The sequence below is a fragment of the Protopterus annectens genome, chromosome 2.part2 (genome assembly GCF_019279795.1).
Source record: "Protopterus annectens isolate FY-2018-M chromosome 2.part2, PAN1.0, whole genome shotgun sequence".
Taxonomy (NCBI): Eukaryota; Metazoa; Chordata; order Ceratodontiformes; family Protopteridae; genus Protopterus; species Protopterus annectens.
Genome location: NC_056730.1, coordinates 1,045,693,183 through 1,045,718,146, shown reverse-complemented (window position 1 = coordinate 1,045,718,146; position 24,964 = coordinate 1,045,693,183).

Genomic DNA, 24,964 nt, shown 5'->3' with positions numbered 1-24,964 from the left:
TGCATTTATTGTACTGTTTTCTGGCTACATACTCAAGTGTACTAGCCTGCACTGTGTTTAAAGTGAATTTATTTTTAAGTGTATTTTTAGCTGTTTAACAAACAAAAAAAACCCCCCCGAAAAAACAAAAAATCTAGCTTGTTTGCTCATTTTCCTGCCATTTTCTGTTACTAGAATAGTCCAGATTCAGATTTGCTGCATTCAGGACTGTCCCCAGATTTTTTTTTTGATAGAGGGAAGCTTTTCTGCTTATCAGTGAGAGTGATAAGCACCAAGCAGCCTATCTACTGCAAGAGGAGTGGTTTCCAGCTCAGAAACTGTACCTTATTGGCTGTTTTGGGCTGCATTTCTATCTCTTTTAACTTTCTGCCTTAAAAGCCAATGTTTGCACGACATGCAGCACCACAAAGCTAGGGTAAACTATTATCGGTGCCAGAAAGTCTACTCTTCAAATTTACCCTTAGATCCTGCTAGTTCTGTTATTTTCTGCACTTAATCTAGCTTATTAAGTCTAGCACTTGTTCAGACTTCTCGTAGCAATTACTGTAGCACACAACCTGCTACCAGCACTAAACTTTCCTTAAAAGAAACAGCCTCAGTATTTAATAAATTACACACCCTATCCAGGCATGTCCATAGGTCAGTTCCCTGTGCTTTCTCCTATTAACCTGGTGAACCTGGGCATCCTGAGGCAATGTAGTAACTGCCTCATGTACACTGACAACCCTCTCCTCTTACCTCTCAACAATCAGACTTGCTAGAGATGCACCTATATATCCAGATTGGAAGCCATGCACTCTCCAGCCAAGCCTGGAATTGCCAGTTAAGAGGAGAAGGTCAACACTAGCACCAAACACATAACCACACACACCATCAAATCTATCACATAATAACACAAAACACACACACACACACCTTTGTGGAGGCACTCAATAAAAATCTACCCAAACAGCAGAGACCTCCAAGGCAGAAATGCACACAACTACCGCATCACAGGACAAACCATGAGACACATAGCTCACACAAACAGTGTGCCACACAACTAAAGCCCCTAAGGCAAAACAGCTTACCCAATACACTTGCCATAGGTGACTCAATAGTAAGGCACACTGATGTCCCACTCACTAGGTTAAATAAGGAGAAGGTAACGGTCAGATGCCTGTTGGGTGCCAGGATATGCCACGTAATGCACACACTCACTCAGGTCACTCCACAACAGGTACAGATATGACTCGGTCATTGTCCATGTTGGTGTGAATGACCTGAGACGCACCTCCCTGGAATACATGAAAAGAGACACGGAGGAGCTCTTGGATCATGTAGCCCAGGAGGATATGACCCTAGCCCTGAGTAGCATCTTACCATCACCCAGAATGATGCTACAGTACAAACAAAAAAATGATTGACTTCAATAATTGGCTAAGTTTCTGGTGTCTTTCTAAGGGGATCCAGTATCTGCCTGGGATGACATGTTCGACAGACCTTGATGCTTTGCCAGAGATAGCCTGCATCTGTCACCCCTGGGATTACGGATACTGGCCAAGGCCCTTGCCACCCCTATAGTACCAAATTACTCACCATAACGGCTACAAGCAAATGTAATCTGAGGGTTATGCTGGTTAACGCTAGAAGTTTAAATCTCAAGATGCACTCATTCAAAGCTTTCCTTAAAATGGAGAACATTGAGATTGTGCAGTAACTGAGACCTGGTTCAAAGCACCTGAAAGCAACCCTGCGATACCAGGCTATAATTCATGCCACATCTTTTGGCCCCTAAATGTGGACCAAAGCCCTAACGGCGGTGGTGTCTTCATATTCATAAAGAATATGTGCACCTCCAGGCTAGTAGCTCAACATAATGCATCAGAGATACTCCAGGTACAACACTGGGTAAGACTGCAATCCAGGTTGTTGCCTGCTATAGCTCTCCCACCATGTCTCAAGACTCTCACTCCACATTCAAACACCATGGAAAATATTAAGGTCCAACCCAACACACTCATACCGGGTGACTTTAACTACCCCTCCATTAACTGGGAAAACTAATCAAGGACCAACACACTTGCGCACTGCTTCCTGCAATTCACAAATTCCAATGCCCTGGACCAGATAATTCTTACCCCCACTAGAGGTAGCAACATCCTCAATCTGGTTATTACCAATATGGGTGACCATTGCTCTACACCAATTGTCAACTCCTCCCTGGTCAGATCTGACCCCGAGCTAGTTGCCATGGATATCCACATCCCACCCACACCCCCTGCAAAGGTAACCACCATGAAAATTTTTTCCAAAGCTAACTTTGGGCTTCTAAAAACTGAGGTGACTAACTTCACGATACCCATGCAAATGGAGAATAAATGCAGGACTGCTGAATCATACTCCAATGAACTGTAGGAACATGTACACAAATGCATGGAATGGACCATACCCAATAGAACCAAGATGCTCTCCTCCAATAAAGGAAGCCGATCTGGTGGTCCCCTGCTATAAACAAACTCTACAACAGAAGGAAGAAACTGTTGCAGAATAAGGCAAAGTCGCAAGTCTGGAAAAACTCCCTTGTTAGCCTCAACAAAAAGCTGAGATCCCTCATCAAATCCTCTAAAGCTAGCTATGGAAACAAAATTGCAGCAGATACTAAAGACAACCACAAGGCCTTCTATAGTTATGTCAAAAATCTACAAGGCAATGCTCAGATCTGCTCTGAGCTACTACACAATGGTAACTCCTATACTGAGCCAACAGACATTCCCAATATACTGGCCAACAGAGTCAGTGCCAACATTACCCCCCTCTCACCCCTTAAAGGGCCAATCACAATATCTGAGGAATGCCCATTACCCAATATTACAGCTGCACATCTTAAAATCGCACTGTCCAAGCAAAGATACAGGTTTCATGGGATCTGATAATATCCCTGGCTGTGTTCTACATGAATTGCAAAATGAACTGGCACCGCATCTATGCCCTTTTCAATTACAGCCTCACTTCAGGCTTTGTCCCCACCGAATGGCACACTGCTACAGTCATCCCACTCCACAAAGGGGTTGCAACCATGGACCCCGGGAATTACCCCCCGTTAGCCTGACAAGTCAGGTATGTAAGGCTATGGAGCACATCATCATGGACCTAATAAATAGGGACATAGGGAATCTCTAGACTTTGGATCCCACGCAGTTTGGATTTTTGAAGGGTAGATCATGTCTGCTCAACCTGATAGACTTCTTTGTGTCTTAACACCAGAGCTGTGGACGAAGGCAAGGTAGTTCACACAGCTGACCTCGATCTGGCCAAGGCCTTTGATACAATTCCTTACTCAGGAGTCATAGATAAACTCATCAAACTAGGCATCAACCACTATGTCACAAGATGGGTTGCAAACTGGCCCACTGATAGAACCCACACTGTGAAAGTAGCAGACTCCAAGTCAGACTACAGACCAGTCACGAGCGAAGTCCTACAGGGATCAGTCCTGGATCCTCTCCTGTTTGGCATCTATTTTTCTAAAGGCCAGGGTAAAACCAAGGGATTTTGGCTTACCAAGTTCACAGGTGATTGCAAACTGGGAGCCATTATTAGCTCTCCAAATGATGCTGACATTCTACAGAAAGGCCTCGTGGAGACCAGTGACTGGTGTCAGAACCATGACCTTAAGCTCAATGCCAAAAAATGCATCATCATTCCCTTTGGGATGAACATGGTACCCATGAATTACCACATCAATGGTAGTCCACTGAACACTGAAGGTGTTATAAGAGATCTGGGAACACACGTGGATAGCAACCTCTCCTTTGACAATCACATTATCACTGTTGTCAGAAAATCCTTCTATGTGGCAAAGGGTTTTGCATCCAGGAAGACAGAGGTCATTGTCTCTCTCTGCTCTTCCCTCATTAGACCAGTTATCAAGTACAGTGCCCCATTTGGCATGTACCTCACTAAACATCTGCAACAACTAGAAAGACCACAAAAATACCTTGCTAAGAGGATCCTAGGCCTTAAACACTTGCCCTATGTAGCAAGACTAAAAAAACTCCAGCTTTTCTCAGTATCATATCGCCCCCTTGGAGATGATCTCTGCTTGATCTACAAAGCCATGTGAGACCCAGCACTGTTAGATATGTTACATCTAAAGAAATCCCAATTCCTCCATGCCACACGCACCAGAGACCTCATCCTCATTACCACAATCAACAGAACTTGCTGGAGGGACAGGTTCCTAACCCAGAGACTGCCCATGCTCTGGAATTGACTTCCCATACATGTCAAGCAGAGTACCTCACTAACCCTCTTCAAGAGAAATCTTGATGAGTGGATGGGAAATCGAAAATTCACCCTGGGGACCATGTCAGTAGCCTTGCTTGACAAAGGCACTGGGAAATAATGTCGGACAGCATGTTGCCAGAGAATCCTTTGGGCTAGGCTTGTAAAGGCTCCAGGGACATTAGCCTAGTACACACCTATGAACCTATGAAGGTACTATAAGTTTGTTCAGTCGCATAATTCTGAAAAGCCCAAAAGGTATAAGTTCAGAGCATAAAGGCATTGGACAAATACTGGCAATAGTTTCTGGCATATGTGCATGTGTATATGTTTGTGCTTATTTGCAAAACCCTTTGCTGGTATGTGTTAATATGGCAGACAGATTTCAAAACCCCCTACCACTTTTATTTGATCAGAATATTGCAGAGAATTGGAGAATATTTGAGCAGGAGTACAATATTTTTATACAAGCAGCTTATGCAGATAGAGATGCACGCTCCAGGGCACTCATTTTGCTAAACCTAGCTGGGTCAGAGGCCATAGAAAGAGAGCATTCATTTGTGTATGCACCAGCAATATATGAAGGAGAAGGTGCAGACTGTCATATTGTTGTACAAGCTGAATCAAGGGGAGACCCTGAGTGTTTGAAGTGCAAGTTCAGAGAAATGTGGAACCCCCAGATGAATATTACATTAGAGAGGCATTTGTGTTACACGAGAGATCAGAAACCGGGGGAAATATTTGCAGCTTATATAACTGACTTGAGAAACAGAGCTAAAATGTGTCTGTTTGGTAATTTAAAGGATGAGCTGATAAAGGACAGGCTTGTGTGTGCTATCAATAGTGCTGCTGTGAGAAAGATTTTACTTTATGACGGTGATTTAACGTTGAGCAAAGCCATAGAGATTTGTCAAATCCATGAGGTGACAGAAAAACACACAAGTATGCTTGTGAGTGACAAAAGCATGGTTTCAGTTGGCTCCAGAGCAAATGTAGATAGTGTGCAACACGTGGCAAACAAGAGCATGCCTAGGCACATGGCTTTCCAGAAAGTTCTAAGAAAGGAGCTTGCACCAGCTCAGTGCAGTACTAGCATGAATCAGCAAAACCCAAATCTAGCTTTATTTTTAACTGTCACAACTGTGGTGTGAATCATGAGTCTAAAAGAGAGAAGTGCTTAGCATTTGGTCAGCAATGTCACAAATGTGAAAAATGGAACCATTTCCAAAAGGTTTGCAAATGAAGTAAGCCTCACACAGTTGTAAAAAAGGTCACACAAAAAAGCAAGTTGATCAAGCAGAGCTGAAGCAGTCAGCTTTCTATGTACATGGTATATCAGTGCTTGGTGAAAGAGTTGATGCAGTGGACTTATTAACAAGGAGTGAAGTATTTTGTACAGACTGGATTAATGGAAAATCCACAGAGCTCAAAATAGACACTGGTTCAAAGTGTAATGTTATATCAGCAGACACATTTGCTAGAGTGAGAACTAATGAACAACTGAATGTAACCAGTAGTGTGAGACTTGTTGCTTATGGAGGTGAAGAAATTCAAAGTGAAGGTTCAGTGATGCTTTCATGTTATTTGTCCAAGAACTGTTGCAACTTGTTAGTCTATGTAGTCCGAAGACCAGTGCAATCTTTATTGGGTCTCGAAGATAGTTTAAGAATGAATCTGCTTTCTTTTCCTAAAGAAGTTCATCATGTAACTCCCTCCCACCAACTCAAGAAGCATCTCTATGCACCCCCCACATATTCTACTAACTATATTACTCAAACATAAAGCATCCCTACAACTTAACACAGTAACCCTCCCACCATACCTATTACCCAAAGAGCACAATCATAAAGTTTCCCTTATAAACAAACACATTCAAAAACTGAGAAAACTAATAACCTCATGCATATCTAAACTAGCCCTAAGTGGAGATATCCACCCCAACCCTGGCCCTACCATCTCCAACCCCAATCCTCATAATCAGATTAGAAGCCACAACTTCTCCCATATTACAGCCAATAGAAAGCCAAGTGACTTCCTTCTACTAAGCCTAAATATTAGAAGTATATCCAACAAAGTCCATGAACTCCATGCCACCATAGACTTGTACTCTCCAGATATAGTCATCCTGACAGAAACCTGGCTAAAACCTCACATTACCAGTGAGCAAATACTCCCTACAGGTTATGGCATACTAAGAGTAGACCGGCTAAACAAGAAAGGAGGCAGTGTAGCTATAATATTTAAACAGCATCTAAACATCCAGATCTTAAAATCATCAGCTCCACAAATAGGCAATGAAGAAATAATATATACCAACCTCAAAATAAACCAAAACAAAACCATCAGCATAATTGGATGCTACTTCCCACCTGGCCAAAACATCCCTCCACTAGAAAACCTCCTCAACTGGTCTACCCACCATCTTCCCCAAGAAACTATCATTTTAGGTGATTTCAATATTGACTGGCAATCCTGTTCTGGCAATCATCCAACCCATCACGTAAATCTTCATGGCTTCACCCAACTAGTCCAGTCGCCAACCAGGATAAATAAAACCTCCAGCAAGCACACTACCCTGGACTGGATACTAGTCAGTAAGAGCCCCCAGTCATATATAACAGGCTGCTTATCAGATAGCCTCAGTGATCACTCCCCAACATTCCTACTCAAAAAATACCTATACCAAGCTAAACCTGTCATCTACCATCAAATACGTAAAAACTAAACTTTAACCCACTCATATTCATCTCATCTCTCAAAGAATGTAACTGACATCCTCTAAAGTACCTCAGTCTTGATGACACAGTTGAATTTTTTAATACTACCTTCCTGGGCATCCTTAATTACCATGCCCCCATAAGACTTTCCAGAATCAAAGCACAACCCTCCCCATGGCTACAGAAAACCACTAAGTCAGAAATGAAAAACAGGGATAAAGCCTGGGAGCACTGGCACAAAACCAAAACCCCCTCAACTAGACAGAAATTCCTAGAACTACGCAATAGAGTCAAAAAGCTAATAAAACAGGACAAATTCCAATAATACCAGTCTGCCCTAGACTCCTCTCAACACAGCCCCAAACAATTCTGGTCCTCCATAAACTCCATCCTCCACCCAAGTAAAGTCAGTACCCCTCCTCCTAACATCCCTCACTCCTCAGAAAATATTGCTACTTCATTCAACACACACTTCACACAACCCATACTATCACTAGCTAAACAACACAACCCCCCTCCAACCCACACCTTCAACTAGTAATCTCCCCACTGCCTTCTCTTTTTCTCCTGTACCTACCTCCAACATAAAAAAAACTCTTAACTAAACTTAAGCTCACAAGATTAGCAGCAGACAACCTCCCAAGTGAATACCTACAAATTGCGGCTGATGCTCTGGCCTACCCAGTATCCATCTTGATTAACCGATCTCTGTCAGAAAGTTACGTTCCCACACTGTGGAAAGTATCACATATAATTCCCTTCCACAAAGGCGGACCCTCCACAGAACTAACCAATTACCGCCCTATAGCTATTCTCTCTCCACTCTCCAAAATACTAGAGAGATGCATACACTCTCATGTCTCAGACTACCTCCTTACTAACAACCTCCTTTCCAATACTCAGCATGGTTTCCGACCAAACCATAGCACCACCACTGCCTTACTCTCCTTTACTAACACTATCCTTCAGCATAAAAACAATGGCTATCTCTCCTCTGCTACTTTCCTAGACCTATCTAAAGCATTTGACATAGTCCCACACAAACAACTTATCTCTGTCCTCAATAACCTATCCTTCTCACAATCAGTCACTGACTGGTTTCAGAGTTATCTGTCTGTCCGCCAACAATCCGTTGTATGGCAGAATGACATATCTCCCCAACTACCTGTCTCCATAGGGGTTCCCCAAGATCCATCCTTGGACCCCTATTCTTCTCTGTTTTCACCAATAATCTAGTCTCTGCCACCAAACATGGCACACTCATACAATACGCAGATGACTCAACCATCATCTGCTCAGCCCAGTCCCTACCCAAACTGCAAAAAGTCACACAGGAAGCCTTTTCCTCTGTTGAAACTTGGTTATCCGATGCCCAATTAATACTCAACCCAAACAAAACTAAACTACTCATCTTCCAACCCACCAAACATACTCAAAACAACTCTCACTTTAACATCACAGCAAAAGACAACACCACTATATACCCAACTGAACACATCAAATTGCTAGGAGTGGAAATAGTCAATAAACTAAAACTTGACATTCTCATATCCTTGACCATAAAAAAAGTCCACAAAAAACTAGGAGCGCTATACAGAAATAAGCAACTTCTCACCAAAGCAGCAAAGATTTCAATAGCAAATTCCCACTTTATCTCCACCCTACTTTATGCCTGTCCAATATATACCAACCTAAGGCAATGCGATCTAAACACGCTAGAGACCTGCTACAACAAAATCGCCAAATTCGCCACAGGGGTATCCTACCATAGTCACCACTGTCTCTCACTTGCTGAACTGGGCTGGCTTGAACTCCCTCACCTCCTTCAATGGTATCAACTCTCACTCACCCACAAACTAGTAAATCATCCACTAAATGTCCCATCCCTCCAGAATCTACTCCAACCCTATCGCACCACCAGACCACTAAGATCCAGCAACAAAAATCACTTTCAGATCACTAAAGCCAATAACTCTGCTGGTGAAGCACTATTCTCTTACACCATAGCCAAATTATGGAACTCCCTCCCACCCACAATTACCTCCATACCATCATGCACCCACTTCAAAACTTTACTAAAAGTGCACCTAAAAACATGCTGGCTATGCCCTTGCAACTCCCACTCTAATATCACCCTCCCTGTCCAACCGCTACCTTTCTTTCCACTCCACTAACTACCTTGATTATAGCAAGTTCAGATGCTCATAGGCCAGTACTTATTATACAGCAAGAACTTCTTCTTGTAACATTTGTTAATGTCTGTTATGTACTTCACAGATAAAGATTCTAGTTGTTTACTGATGTACTATGTTCTTCACCTGTAAATATGTTGTAAGTAATTGCTATGTAAATTGTTAATCGCTATGTAATCTAATGTAACTACTGTCTGTTTATTTTAACTGTGGAGCTTTTCTCCCCGGGCCTCTGCTGAAAATGGACCTACGTCCAGTCGGACATTCCCGGTCAACAAATATAAATGCATAAATAAATAAATAAATAAATGTAAGTGCATTTCCAAGTTTTAATTTCTCTGAAGCCATTTTCTCAGAGTATGCTGATGTTTTCAATGACAAGTTAGGCAAACTTCTAGTTGTGTATTCCATGAAGTTAGACTCAGTGGTCACTCCAGTAGTCAGACCAGCAAGAAGAGTTCTGATAGCTATGCAAGATAAAGTTAAGGCTCAGTTGAATAAAATGGTGCAGCAAGATGTGATTTATCCAGTCACAGAACCAACTCAATGGGTGACAGTCATGGTAGCTGCTCATAAAAAAGGCTCAGATGAAATCAGAGTATGCATTGACCCAAGAGATCTGAACAAAGCATTAAAGAGACTGTATCATCCAATGTGAACAGTTGAAGAAGTTGGAGGTCTAATACCGAATGCCACTGTATTTTCTGTTTTGGATGCAAAGAGTTTGTTTTGGCAAGTGATGCTAGATTGCAACTTCTCATTTCTAACTAGTTTTGGTACTCTGTTTGGCAGATACAGATTCCTAAGGATGCAGTTTAGAATAAAGTTTGCGAGTGAAGTCTTTCAGCATGCAATGGAGCAAATTCTTTTGGGTTATCCTTGTGCCATAACAGTAGACAATCTATTGGTTGGAGGCAATGGTGAAGCAAAGCATGACAGAAACCTCAAGAAAGTTCTAGACAGAGCATGTGAAGTAAACATGAAGCTCAGTCCTCTGAAGTGCAAATTCAGACTTCCAGAAGTTACATATGTAGGACATTTGTTTGCAAGTACAGGCTTGAGACCAGACCCGACCAAGCAAACAGCTATTCTTCATATGCCACAACCAGATAATATACAAGCCTTACAGCATTTCATGGGCATGGTCAATTATTTAAGCAAATTTATACCAGACTTCAGTGAGCTGACAGCACCTTTAAGAGAGCTCACATGTAAAAAGGTTGCATGGTCATGGTTGGAACAGGACCACAAAGTATTTGAAAACCTCAAGCAGAGAATTGCCATCCCACCAATGCTAAGAAACTATGATGTGAATAAATCAGTTATTCTTTCCTGTGATGCTTCAAAATTTGGTCTAGGCACAGCTATACTTCAAGAAGGCAGACCAGTAGCCTATGCATCTAGAACACTAACCCAAACTGAGATGCAGTATGCTCAAATTGAGAAGGAGGTTTGGCAATAGTATTTGCATGTTCCAAGTTTCATAATTATATTTATGGTCAAGTTATTCACATTGAAACTGACCACCAACCTCTAGTTACTATTCTAAAGAAGCCAATACATTCTGGTCCAGCAAGATTACAAAGAATGATGCTCAAATTGCAAAAGTATAATTTCAAAATGGTCTACACAAAAGGCAAATTGCTCTATCTGTGATACCTTATCCAGATCACCCAGAAATACAACAGAACAGCTTGACACAGAGAATTTTGACTTTGATGTGATGTCAGTGTGTAATTTTTCCACCACTAGACTTGATGAGTTAGGAGATCAGACTCAGACTGATCCAATTTTACAAAAGCTCAATCAGTATATTAATGTTGGAAGGCCATCAAAGCAATCTAGTGTACCACCTGAAGTGCAAAAGTACTTTCCTTACAGAGATGAATTGTTGATGGAAGATGGCATTATTTTCAAAGGTCCTAAAATTGTTGTTCCTGCTTCCTTACAACAAGAATATATCCAGATTTTGCATCGTGGTCACCCAGGGTCCACATCCACTAAGAGAAGAGCTAAAGACATAGTATTTTGGCCTTCATTACAGAAAGACATTGATTATGTACTTTTTTCTTGTTCAGTATGCAATAGTACTAAAGCGCATTTGCAAAGAGAACCACTTCAGCTACGTCCAGTTCCTGAACTACCTTGGTCTGCTGTAGCAACTGATATCTTTGAGTGGAGCAATCAACACTACTTAGTTTTGGTAGACTCTTATTTGAATTGACTTGAGATTGATCTACTACCTAACCTAATATCCACTGCTGTTATTACTAAGTTGAAACATCATTTCTCGGTTCATGGTAGTCCACACAAACTTTTTTCTGGCAATGATACTCCATTCACTAGCCAGTTTTTTCAGAAATTTGCAAAAGAATGGGACTTTGTACATGTCACTAGTAGTTCTGAATATCCTCAGTCCAATGGTCTAGATGAACATGCAGTGCAGAGTGCAAAGCAATTACTTGAAAAGTCAAAGTGTGACAATACCGATCTGTTCTTGAATTTGCTTAATTTCAGAAACATACCCCGTGATGATATTCTTGGTTCACCTGCTCAAAGACTACTTTCCAGGCAAACTAGAACTATGCTACCTATTTCTTCCAGTTTGTTGCAGCCTAAACCTAAGAGCAATAAAACCATTAAGACTCAATTGTTTAAGAAGCATAAGATCCAGAAATCTAGCTACGACTGATTGAGCAGATTACTTCATCTGTTGAGGGAAGGAGAGACGGTACGAATTCAGGCAACAAAAAGTTTTGATCAAATAGGACAGATTATACATATCTGTGCCGAGCCAAGATCCTGCTTGGTAGATTTTGAGGGTGTGGAGTATAGGATGAACCATAGACATCTTCTTCCTGTACCAGAATCATCATCATCATTGCAATCACAACATTGTTTCTGTGATGCAGGCCCTAAGTCTAAGAGTGAATGAGACACTGTTTCCAGACCAGAATGTGTTCACAGTTCTGATTCCATTCCAGAAAATGATTTGAACATTCCATGGATCAATCATTTTACAGAAACTGTTCCAGTTGTTAAATCTAATTCCCAGTTTTATGTCACACGATATGGACGACTATCTAAGCCTAGTATGAAATATGCAGCAATCTGGACTTGATTGTATATACATGTGTATTTAGTATTGTATAATGCATGACTAAGGATTACTTGTGATTTCTGCATGCCAAATAGTCTCATAACATTGTATGATCTAATTCTCAAAGATGGAGGCTGTAGATCAGAGCATAAGTGCGTGTGTGCTATATCTTTAAGAAGCATGTGAGGCTGTATGTGCACATATAAATTACAGACATGTGCAATCCCTAGTGCCATTTTGAAGGAGCAGCCAAAGAGAGAGAGGATGCATGATCACGTTGTTAGTATGTATATAAGTTACTGAAGTTAAAGTCAGTAAGCTTCTATAGTGATGTGTTTGTATAAAATAAAGCGGCTTGAACAGAACCCACAAAGACTCTTCTATTGTGTCCTAGATAGGAGGGCAACAGTCTGCATAGTAATGTAGTCATTGTAGATAGTACAATAAGGCTCAGATATAGATTACTGTTTTGAGAAAAGGCAGGTGACAAACATAATTCTATGTACAGACAAATTTTAGTGGGCAAGTAGCATTGTATACCTTGCTAAGCAGTTTCATAATAAAGACATGAAATACACATACATTTGCAGAAAAGCAGCATCCTTCTATGCTTTAGTTTTTTAATGCTAGTCAGCAGCTGGTATAGTACACTGAAGACTGATTGAAGAAGATGAAAGACTAGAAGTGATTGAATGTGTGAAGGAGGAGATGGAGGGGAAAGAAGATTCTATAGGTGAATGTAAGAAGGATGATGTGAGGCGAAAAGTGTGTGTGGGGTAGTCGTCAGTTACAATGTTTGGGTGAGAGTATAGAGAAGAAGGGCCGTGAGAAAGAGATGAGATGGAAGTAGCTGAATGGTAGGGAGAAGTGTGGAATTATGGTTTAGTTTAGGGGTATTTATCCAGGGTTATTGCAGGGGCAGAGCCAGAGATTCTGCAGGGTGTGACTTTAGTTTCTGTTTAAAATGTTTGAGATGTTATTCTACTTTTAGAGGGACATGTATGGTGTTCCATGCTTTGGTGACACAGTTTGAGAATAGACTGTCACTAGCTACATTTTTGGGTTTAGTGACATGGAACAGCAGCATTCAGATTATGCAAAGGGGTCTATTTGGTTTGTGTGACTGATTTAGAGTACACATAAATGGGACAGTTTGTGGATTCATAGATGAGGTTATGAGTAGTTGCAAGTTGGGAGTAAGACAGTAAGTGTAGTTTGAGCTAGTTTAGTTCTTTGAATGCTAGGCAGCACTGTGATTTCTGTAGATGATTTATTGAAAACTTTTTCTACTTTGTGATAATATTTCTTGAGCTTTGAGAGATGAGAGACTTGTAATTTGGAGAAAATAGGGGCTGAGGAGAAAAGTGTTGTGAGGGTAGAGGGTATGTGTTTTCTGCTTTGGACAGTGAGGACATTTTTTACTCTATATAGGGAAATCAATTTCTGGTGAGTTTTCTTTACTGTATGTTGGATGTAGTAGTCAAATTTTAAGTTATTGTCAACACAGATGCCAAACAGCTTAATATGTGGGACAGTCTCAGTTTTAGTGCTATTTGCTGAGAGAATATCTAAAGAAGGTTTTTGGGATGAGAAATGTCTTCAGGTAAAGAAAATAAGTTTGCTTTTTTAAGGTTAAGAAAACATTGTGAGCTGGTTAGCCAGACTTCAATGGATAAAGATTCTTGAGTGACTTGTTGCAGGTTGTTAAGGTTTTGGGTGATAAATATGAGGGTGGAATTGTTGGCATACTGAATTATTGTGACTGCTTTGGAGGCATCTTGGAGTTTAATAATGAAGGTGCTGAAAATAATGGAACCAAGTGCAAACCCTTGGGGATGCCTGTATAGAATAGGAGGAAAGGAGAGAAGTTTTTGTGTCATTTTACAGTTTGTGATCAGTTAGCAAGATAGCTGTTAAAACATAGAGTAGAGGTTTCATCGAATCTTAGAACAGAGTTTTTGTAAGAGGATGAGGTGTGAGACTGTCAAAGACTTTGAAAAGGTCTAGAAAAAGGGCAGTTATTAGGCTTCCTTCATTCCTATGGATATTTACAGTATTAGTGAAATGTAGCAGGGATGTAGTAGTGCTATCATGGGGGCAGAAGCTGTTTTGGGAGGGGGATAGGAGGTTATTTTTCACAAGGTATTGGGACAGATGGGATTGAATATGTTTTTCAAAAATTGCAGAAAAGGGGGAGAGGATAGCAGTGGTGAAGTAGTTACTAAGTTTGATGTTATTCCCCTCCTTCATGTAGTGGTAGGATATAACTTTTTTTCCATAGTGTTGGAACATATGCTTCTGTGACAGAGTGATATATGAGTATGGAAATGGGATAGGTTATAACCTTGACAGCCAGTGTTAGGTATTCAGCAGAAAGATTGTGCATGCTAGGGTGGTGTTTTTTCATTTTAAGGTTTATTAATGGCTGAGGTGGGAACTTGTTGCAATGAGAGGAAGGGCAGTGTTGCAAGCATTACTGTGGATGCAGGGGCTGGTGGGAGGGATGTGGTGTTTGATTAGGGATGTGACTGAGTTTATGAAGTGCATATTAAAGAGAGTGGGAGTGTTTTCTGTGTTGTTGGGCACTCTGGGTTCAGGTTGGGTGGCATGGCCTGGTTTGAGAATATTATTAATAGTTGACCAGAATACTTTTTGGTTATGAAGGTTCTTTGGCTGTAGGTTAGTGTAGATTTATTTTATCTATTTTGATTTGGCATATTTGATATTTGGTGTGATTTCTGAGTCTCTGAAATATTTGCAAGGTAGTTTTGTGTTTTTTATTTTTGATCCAAGAATTTCCAGGCCTTGTCTCTAAGTTTAGATATTTTGTGGTTCTGGTCAGCCAAGCAGCTGGTATGGTTTTACATGTTTTTGTTTTGGGGGGGTAAACTACTCAGAATGTTAAGGAAGGTTCTGAAGAATTCCTGTCCACCATCATCTAAGGGGAGATCCTTTGGATGTTGCCAATTACAAAGTTGTGGGTTTTGAAGAAATGTTTATTTTTCGAAATGAGAGCGATTGCATACTTCATTAAGGTGGAGTATGGTTTTGAGCTCTGATGACAAAGGTAGGAAGATGGTCACTTAGAGCATCAGAGAGAGAGAGAGAAATAGGAGAACATGTTTTTAGATGATGTGGTCTAAGTATCCAATCAAGTATTGAACCTTTGTTAGTGTTGTCTATCTAGCGAGTAGAAGAGGTAATGATTGGGTGAGGCCATAGAGATTGATGGCATTTTGAGAATAATAGCAATTGACATACAACCAATAGATACTGAAATCTCCTAAGATTATCATTTCTTGTGGGATATTCGAGATAATCCATGATAGAAATTCATTGGGGGTGCTGATGTTATTTCCAGAAGGGATGCAAATTCCTAATATGTATAGGGTTTTGTGGGGGTTTAGCTTCAGTAGAACACTAATGATTTTGGCATTTTTAAAGGACTGGATTGGGAGAGAGGAAAGTGTAATTTGCAGAGCAATTTTATATAAGATGACTACACCTCCTACTCTTTTGTTTTGCATTTCTAACCTTAGTATGTTGTAACGGGGTGGTAGCATTTTTTTTGCAGTATGAGGCTTTAGCCAAGTTTCTGTAATTATTAGTATGTTAGGAGAGTGATGGGTTATTCATGCATGAATGCATGCAGCTTGGTTATTTTATTGCAAATGCTTCAGATGTTCAGATGACAATTTGCAATGCAGATGTTTTGGGAGCTGAGGGGTGTATTTGGTTTTGGATTAGTGATGAAGTTGGCAGTGGATGGTCCTGGATTAGGTTATATGTCACCATCTAATGTTCGTTTGATAAGATATGGAGTATATGTTGTAGGGTGTAGGTTATACAGTTTTTGGAAGTGTAGTTTTATTTTAAAGTCTGTAAAGCTTGGATCTTAAGTTTGAAGTAATGAATAAAGGAAATGGGGCAGACTGATGGAGTTATGGGGGTTGTGTTACAGTCCTGTTTGTGGAGATGGACTGAGTAATTGAAAAATTTACTGTTTGTGGTAGGAAAATACAATTTGCATGGATGTGGCTGGGAAGGGAGGTCAGGTGGGCTAGGAAAGAAAAAGTTGTCAAAATTTGTAGGTTTAAAGAGGCCGTGGTTGAATGAGAGTGAGGGTGTGGTAAAAGGTTGATTGTTAATTGAGGAGGGTGTTTAAGTATATGCTAATTAGATGTTGATTTAATTTTAGTTGTCTAGATTGGTGTGGTTTTGGATGTATAAGTTTAGACTATGTGGGGTGTTTGGGAATTGTGGGTAGGGTAGGGGATCAGAGTGAGCTCAAGTGTAGAGAGGGCAAATGGAGTGGGTTACATTGAGCAGGAAGGTAAGATCACAAAAAACAATCAGAGAAGTGGCCTTGGAGTAAAGGTAGGTGCTTCCATTCAGCTAATACCAAATATATCCACTATTTGTCTTTGTATCTTTTGTTTGTAATTTAAATTAATTACCTCACTGTTAGTTCTGTATCAGGTTATCTGGACTAATAGAGATATATGACATTAGGCTAGTCTGTGAAACTCTTATGCTACATATTGCCTTCACAGAGATATGTTATGTGAAGAAACTATGGCAATGACTCTTAGAATATAGTGCAGCACTGCGATTCATTCTGCACCCATATGCTGAGCTGTACTATTGTACTTCTTTGCAATTCATAGTCAAGATAGTCCTTCAAGAGCAACATCTCAACAGCTCATTAATTGGAATTTTCATGATTATGAATCACTCAAATGAATACATTTTCACTGCTCAAGCAACCTGAACCTACCACACCACACACAGTCACTGACCTTCCCCACCTCACATGTTGGCAGGCAGACAGACAGAAAGATACACATCTGCAGTCACATACAGCTGGTATACTGTATGTACCTTAAGTGCTTTTTGGACATGGAAGGCAAAGTGGCACACAACCTTGCTATATATTGTGAATCTGCTCTATTTAACTACCCTGTACAATAGCATAGACCACATATGCATACTTACAGACATACCACTTACTAAAACATTCTGAAACTAATACACAATAACACAGTGATACAAAGGCACACATGGACATATCCAGCATCTTCAAACTCAGCAAACATTATTTAGTCATTCATATAAGCCACAGGTAACATCAGGAAGTTGTTGTCCATCACACAGATACACACACGCACACACGCACACATGCACACATGCGCACACACACACACACACACACACACACACACACACACACACACACACACACACACACACACACACACACACACACACACACACACACACGTGCAATACACAAATATTCACAATATACATTCACATACAGACATAGCCTTACTGTCCCTGTACACAGACAGACAGACACACAGACACACACACACACACACACACACACACACACACACACACACACACACACGCACGCACACACATTTACGCAGACAGACACACACACACACACACACACACACACACACACACACACACACACACACACACACACACACACACACACACACACACACAACCACATGCTTCCTTACACACATTCACTAGTGCATATCTGGTATCCACAAGGTAAAGCTGTCCCATTCCCCACTACAGATTCTTATCATTGAAATGCATAGGTGCATGCTGCTATCTTGGTCTGTGTAATTGCACATTCTCTAAATTGCTCATTAAGGTAGCTTGTGTGGCATGAAGTGTAGGATTTTCATACTATGCAGGATTCCTAAATGAACAGTGCACTGGGCTACTTATGGACTTATTTAGCACAGGCCCTGCTTCTGACAAATGCACTTAAATATGGTACCAAAACTCTTGGTAGTGTGTTTCTTCACTTTTTGGAAACAAAAGAACTATGAACTTAACAAGACTGCCTGGTACACAAGCTCTACTTCAAAGCTTTGTGTAATGGGCAACTTGTCTATGAATCTCCGCCTTTGTGCCACCAAGACTCTATATTTTATTTAATGCAAACTATTAATGCTTTCAGCCACTTAGCATGTTTGCATGTAATTAAATATAAAATATAGGTACTTGGCAGAAAAAATAGATACCACACTCAGCTACACTTTGCACATTTAAAAACAAGTTGACAGTCAGGTGCTTGTATAATATCCTACTTGCTAAATAAATTCTTATGCATGTACACATACACACACACACACACACACACACACACACACACACACACACACACACACACATATGCGTAAACGTGTGTGTGTGCATGTGCATGTGCGTGTGTGTGTGTGTGTGTGTGTGTGTGTGTGTGTGTGTGTGTGTGTGTGTGTGTGTGTGCGCGCGCGTGCGTGTGCGTGTGTGCGTGTATGTATATACGTGTATGTGGAAAGCACACTGTACTTGCATTTATTAATCTCCGTAGACTATTGCCACATTGCTTCAAATTTCTGTTGTTAAAATGCATACACACAGAAGTCTTTTTTTGCCTTGTAGGGCTTTTTTAACTACTGATTAAAACATTTTCTTGCTTGATAATTGCTAATTAGCTTATGACTGTTTTATGTATGTATGAGCACATGATATGTTTTGTGGAACTGGAAAGTATGTGTGTGGTCCCTGATTTTATCTCTCTCTACTTAAGAACTTGTTAGGAATTCAACAGAGAGTGAAGTAAATGCATTTTGAAACCTGTAATTCTTATTCAGACAAGAATGGAATTTGCAATAAATGTTTGATTACAGAACTGTGCAGGAGTTATTTGTAGGAATTTATGTTATAGCACCCAAAGAGCTTATGTAGATGACAAACCATGTTAGTCACGGGCATATAATATTTGATGACAGATAAGCCCATATGACCAGTCTTGTATGTTTATTTTAATACATTTTTGCCTTATATTGCCATTTGTTTATAAAATACCATTTCCTAACTCACATTGAACATGTATGTTTTCCCCAAAAATTACACAATTCTTACATTGCTTTTTTCTTCTTACCCTTTTGTTGGCCTTTTAAATGCATTTTTTATTCAATCCTCAATATAACTTCATAACAAAAGAAAAAAAAGGGAATTTAAAAATAATCTACAGTCCTGCTATGAAAGTCTACTTCCTTACTGCACTACCATGTATTCAAATTATTATCGTTTCGTCAAGCCCATTGGTCTTTGTTTACTGACTTTAAGTACTTATGCATGCATGCATGCACGTGCGTGTGTGAGTGTGGGGGTGTGTGCATGTGCTTGTGCGTGTGTGTGTGCTATATACTTTTTTATGAATGGTGGATTAGATTTGTATCATTTCATTTGCATGTTTTTCACAAGTCTGAAATCTGTCTTTATTCAAAGGTTATGAGTGGGACTCAGAAGTTACCCAGTGGCTTTTGACAATAGCTACCGCCAATGTTTATGTTTAATCATATTTTTTCATTCAAAGAGCACTCAAAGCAGAGCTCTGCTGAACAGTTTCTTAGAGTGACCACTATGATGAGTTAGGCTGCCCCATAGATTTTTCTAGTCCTCTCTCTATCTGCATGCTGTCAGCTGTCGCACATGACCTAGTGGTGACATACGCTGGGGTGTGGCTAGGCATACAACTAGATAAACTAAAGTAAATTATAACTATTTTTCTCTGGGAAATAAATACTGAATTATTATAAATACTGAATTATTGTACTTTACGCAGTTGTATGCTGCATCTACAGCTGCTATGCTATACTATACTCCCTTAGTCCATTTGAAACACTGTAGTGTTACACTTGGAATTTTGGCATGGATTGTGAAGCCCTGTGTGCAGTCCAGCATTGCTTCTTTAATGCAGTTTATTTTTCTGGTTCATGCAGTGGTCTGGTAGATGGTGCTATGTGCAGGCAGCTTGTGTTGAATTGCAACCTGCTTCTGCTTAACTCTAATATTTTTCCTGATCTGTCTGACAACACACTGTGCATAGCCACAATGTCTCCTTTTAGCAAATTACAAGGATTTCTGAATCCCACCTGGGATATTCATATACAATCTCTGTGCAAAGAGAGATGACACTTAGTTGCAGTGATAATTATGGCTACACTAAATGTGTAATACACTTAACGGCTCCTTACCGGCAAAGTATTATTTCATTTACTTTTGTTGACTGGATTAGTTCTGCTCTGCATGTGGCACAATTTCAGAAGAAACTCAATGTGGTATTTATACAGATATAGAGAAATTGTCAGAACTGAGGCAACCCCTCTGTTCATTGCTGGATGGCAATTTACGGATGTACTTTTGTGGAGAGGTATGATAGCAAAGGAGGCAATTCCAGTGCTGGATGTACAGATGGAAAAGGTAGCAGTAGTGCTCAGTTCTACATTCTCCGCACAGACACTAAAACAAGTGGGTGACATACCTGAGAAAAATGCAGAAATGGGCGAAATTGCATGTCCTTCAAAAAGATAAAGAACTGGTATTTGTATGAATTCTCAAAGAGGGTAATGCAGGCCTGTGTGTCTTATATAGCTTTCCTGAAGGCATCATTTCTGATACAGAGGCATAAGTGAAGTTGTTAGCTGTTGTTAACAGCTGCAAACTATCACTGCAAGAAGATACAGTCTGTGCAGAAGGTGTTATGGGCTGCCAGATATTTGCTGTTGTTGCAACTGGAGGGTGTGGTTGAGAGAGAGAGGAAGAGATAGAGAGAGAGGAATGAAGATTTGCCTAGAAGATATGTTTTACATTTGTGGGACCTAGATATCCAAATATGTATTGAAGACTGTTTCAGTTTCTGGAAAGAGGTAATGTTGTCCGTGAAGGCTAGCTGACCTGTTTGCACATGGAAGCACCAGCTTTTTTTTTTAATAATTGAGACAGAAGCAGATAAAAAAGCTGAAGCCACAAACATGAGATTACTGTTTTTTTATTACAGATTAAAGGTGTGGTATCACAGCATGGTGGGACAAAGACATCTGGATATCAGTGTGATAATATGATAAGCAGTTTATAATGGAGACATTTTGGACACAAAATTTTTTTTGTAAATAGAGGGGTGCTGGACCTTGGACAAAAAGAAATATGCTAATTTAGTTATTTTTCTTTGCATGGAAGGTGTGAAGATATGTAATGTAAATAGTGCAGACCAAGAAGAAAAAGGGTAGCGTAATTGCTTATTTTTGGTTAACTACATCAAAGGAGAGAAAATCTGTATTCTGGAAATAAAACTTTTTGTTTGCTGTAAAAGGATTTTGTCAGTGGAATATTTTAATAGTAACCTTTACGGGCTGAAATAAGGAAAAAAAAAAGGTTGTAGGAAAATGTAAACATATGTAATGAATAGGATGCAGAGCATGAATTTCAAAGCTCACAGCAACAGCAGTGGTTACAGTCCAGCATGCAGTAGAGATGACTAAGGATCTTACTGTAAAGAAACAACCTTTGCTAGCATATATTGTGCTTTGGTTTAAAAGGCACTGTGCTTAAGTCTGTCTATACACGCACACACACACACACACACACACACACACACACACACACACACACACACACACACACACACACACACACACACACACACACATATATTTTTGTTTTTTCATATGGATTTACAGGATAAAATTGTATGTAATTTTTATATAACTGCTCTTTTCAGTGTTTCCTAAGTTTTAGTTCAAATAAGCATTAACTGATTATTTTACCTTAGGGTTCTGTCTACTATATGTACACATTCCTGTACAGATCTTCGAGCAAATAAACTGTCTTTAGAAAGTCCTTTGCAGTAGGCTTCACCCACATTCTGATTCCAGCTTTGTACTACAGGTATTTCCATCATGTTTACCTCCTCAAAAAAGTCCACAACTGGGCTGTCAAACTCCATGCCTTCAAGATCTTCAAGCAAGTCTCTCCCGACCTTTTTTGAAGCTCCACATATGGAGCTCACATTCTGGTTTGATGTTTGCAGACTACCTCTTTTTATACAGCAGTAATTGACAATTAGTTTATCATTACCCAGCTAATACATACAGTTTTTCTCTAATGTTCTCTGAGAATTTCCATTTCAAAAGTAACTTTTAAAGCACATTCAACATTTTCCAAGCTCAGCAAGTTACCCCCACCCAATCAGTTTTGCATTCATAATGATGGAATGTAGCTTTTGAAAACCCATCAGCATTCCTATTAGCTGGTACAGGCATGTGAATCACTGTATGCTATAATGGTTTGAGGGATAGTGTTGACTGCCACAGTTTTGTATTGCTACCTGGCTGATTATTGTAATGGGGCATGGTCTGTTATCAGGTTTAAATACCTTCCTGTCAAATAGTATTGTAAAAAAAAAAAATAGAAGGCCCACGTTTGTGCTATATAGACTGTCCTTCCCTATGGCTGAATATCTCTTTTCAGCATTGTTCAGGCTTCTCCTAGTACAGCACTCAGTGTGATCCTCACATTGAAAGTCATGGAACAGCACTGCTCCTAAACTGACTTCTGATGCATCCATGAGCTACTAATATTGTTTTAGAACATAATATTTTTAGGCTCGTTATATGCTTCAACTGACTCAAAAAAATAATGTCCCTTGATCAGAGATTTTGCTTTTGTGAAATCTGTCAAAGAACAAGCAGTAATGAGGTATACATTTTCTATAATATCCATGTAGCCCCAAAAACATTCGCCTATCTTTAATGGAGGGTATCTTCCAATTCTTTATGGCTTTAATTTTTCCACCCCTCTTTCTATAAGGAATGCTAACTACAGGGACTCCACAATGTTCAGTTTACTTTTCTTAACATTCACAATTAAACCTGCATGTTTAATGGATTCAGACACAACCTGAACTTTTGGAAAGTGAGACTTCCAGTCCGTTGAATGAATGACCACATCATCCAGCAGTGCCACAGCATAAACAAAGTGAGACTTCAGCATTTTATCCATCACCCCTGAAAGGTAGCTAGAGCTCCATGAAATTGTAAAATTGTATACTGAAATAGCCCTTCAAGTTTTGAAAAAGCTGTTTCTTTCGCAAAGGGGTAAGTGATATCTGCCAATATCCCCTTTGTCAAGTCTAGTGTTATCAAGCAAATGGCCTTTCTTAGGTCCTCTATTAACTGAACAGTTCTGAGCTTAGGATAGTTATCAAACTTACATCAGTTTTAAGAAATGCTGGGGTTCTGTTTTTGCTCTGTTGACTTTGTGACTGTTCTATTCCTCCTAGTTTGAACATGTTTTGAACTTCTTCTCCTTATTCTTTTTCTGTGACCCTGGTACTCTGTAAGGTCTCAGTCTAACCATCATCCCTGGTGTTGTCCCTGTCTTATGTTGTAACAGTTTAGTTCTTCCAAGTATTTCTGAAAATAGTCCTCTGTATAAAAGAAATTATCTTCAATCATAGTTTTCTAATTTTGACATAAATTGCTATAATGTACTTCAGGTAGAAATTTTCTAATCTCTTCTATACTAACTTCAGCTTGCAAGCTAATGACAGTGGTTTCTTTTTCTTTCTGAGATTTCAGTACATTAATGTGATAGATTTAATCTATTTTTCTATTTCATGGCTATCTACTATTGTAGTTCATTGCATTTATTCTTTCAGTCACCTTAAATGGTTGTTGCCACTAATCCAAAAATGTTGTCTTCCTGACAGGCATTAATAATAATAATAATAATAATAATAATAATAATAATAATAATAATACCTGATCTCCTGTGTTAGCATCTCTAAGTCAGGCATTTTTATTATTAACTAATTCTTGTGTCTCCTTTGCTTACTGCAGATGCTCCTTCACTATGGGCATAGCCAGCTTTATTCTATCCCGGAAAATAATGTAATGCTCTCTTAAACTTTTAACTGACTGCTCTATGAAGCAGTGACAGGTCTTCTCACCTACCCACGTGTCATTATCATTATCAAGGAGTTGTCTGGGATACTTAATATACAAAAGCTCAAATGGGATAATCCCACTTAAAGCTTTTGGCATCTCTTTGATTGCAAACACTTAGTAGGGTAATAAATGGCTCCAGTTTCATTGCCTGAATGAATAACTTTCCTAGGTATGAATTTCGGTATTTTATTGATTCTTTTTTCTAATCTGGCAATCTGCCCATGGACTGATGTCTTCGACTGCTTAACTTTGAAGCACAGACCTAATTGATGCAATGTTCTTGACATAAAGGAAGTGCCTTGGACAGTAAGTATTTCTTTAAGGATACTATATCCACTCTATGAACAAACAGTGCTAGTTCTCTGGCAATAACGTTAGGATTAGCTTTGCATAATGACACTCCTTCTGGATGTTTTGTAACATAGCACATTATTATTATACATATAGTGATACCCATTGCTCGATTTTACTAGTGGATCCATAATGTCAATAGAACTGTGGTCAAGGGAGAGTGGGATCAATAGGTTTTTAAATCCAGGACAAAAAAACTCAGAAAATTTCTCTCTCTTTCATTATATCCGCCCAGTAAAACCTGGTTAGTAATCTTGCCATAGTTTTGTCCATCCACAGGTGACCTTCTAACAAGTGACTATAGACTAGCTTAGTTATTGGTGACCTACTGTGTTTTAACACTAGCAAGTGAGGTGGAATTTCCTTCCTATATTTACCAACTCTATATGTAGAATTCCCTTACCAATGCTATATGAGAGCTCATCATTTAACTCAAAATAGAATAATAAGAACATACTGTTTACTATCCTCCCCTACAACCTTGGCTACATTGATGCTTGCCCTTCTTAAAGTATCATCTTTCCATTTGACTTG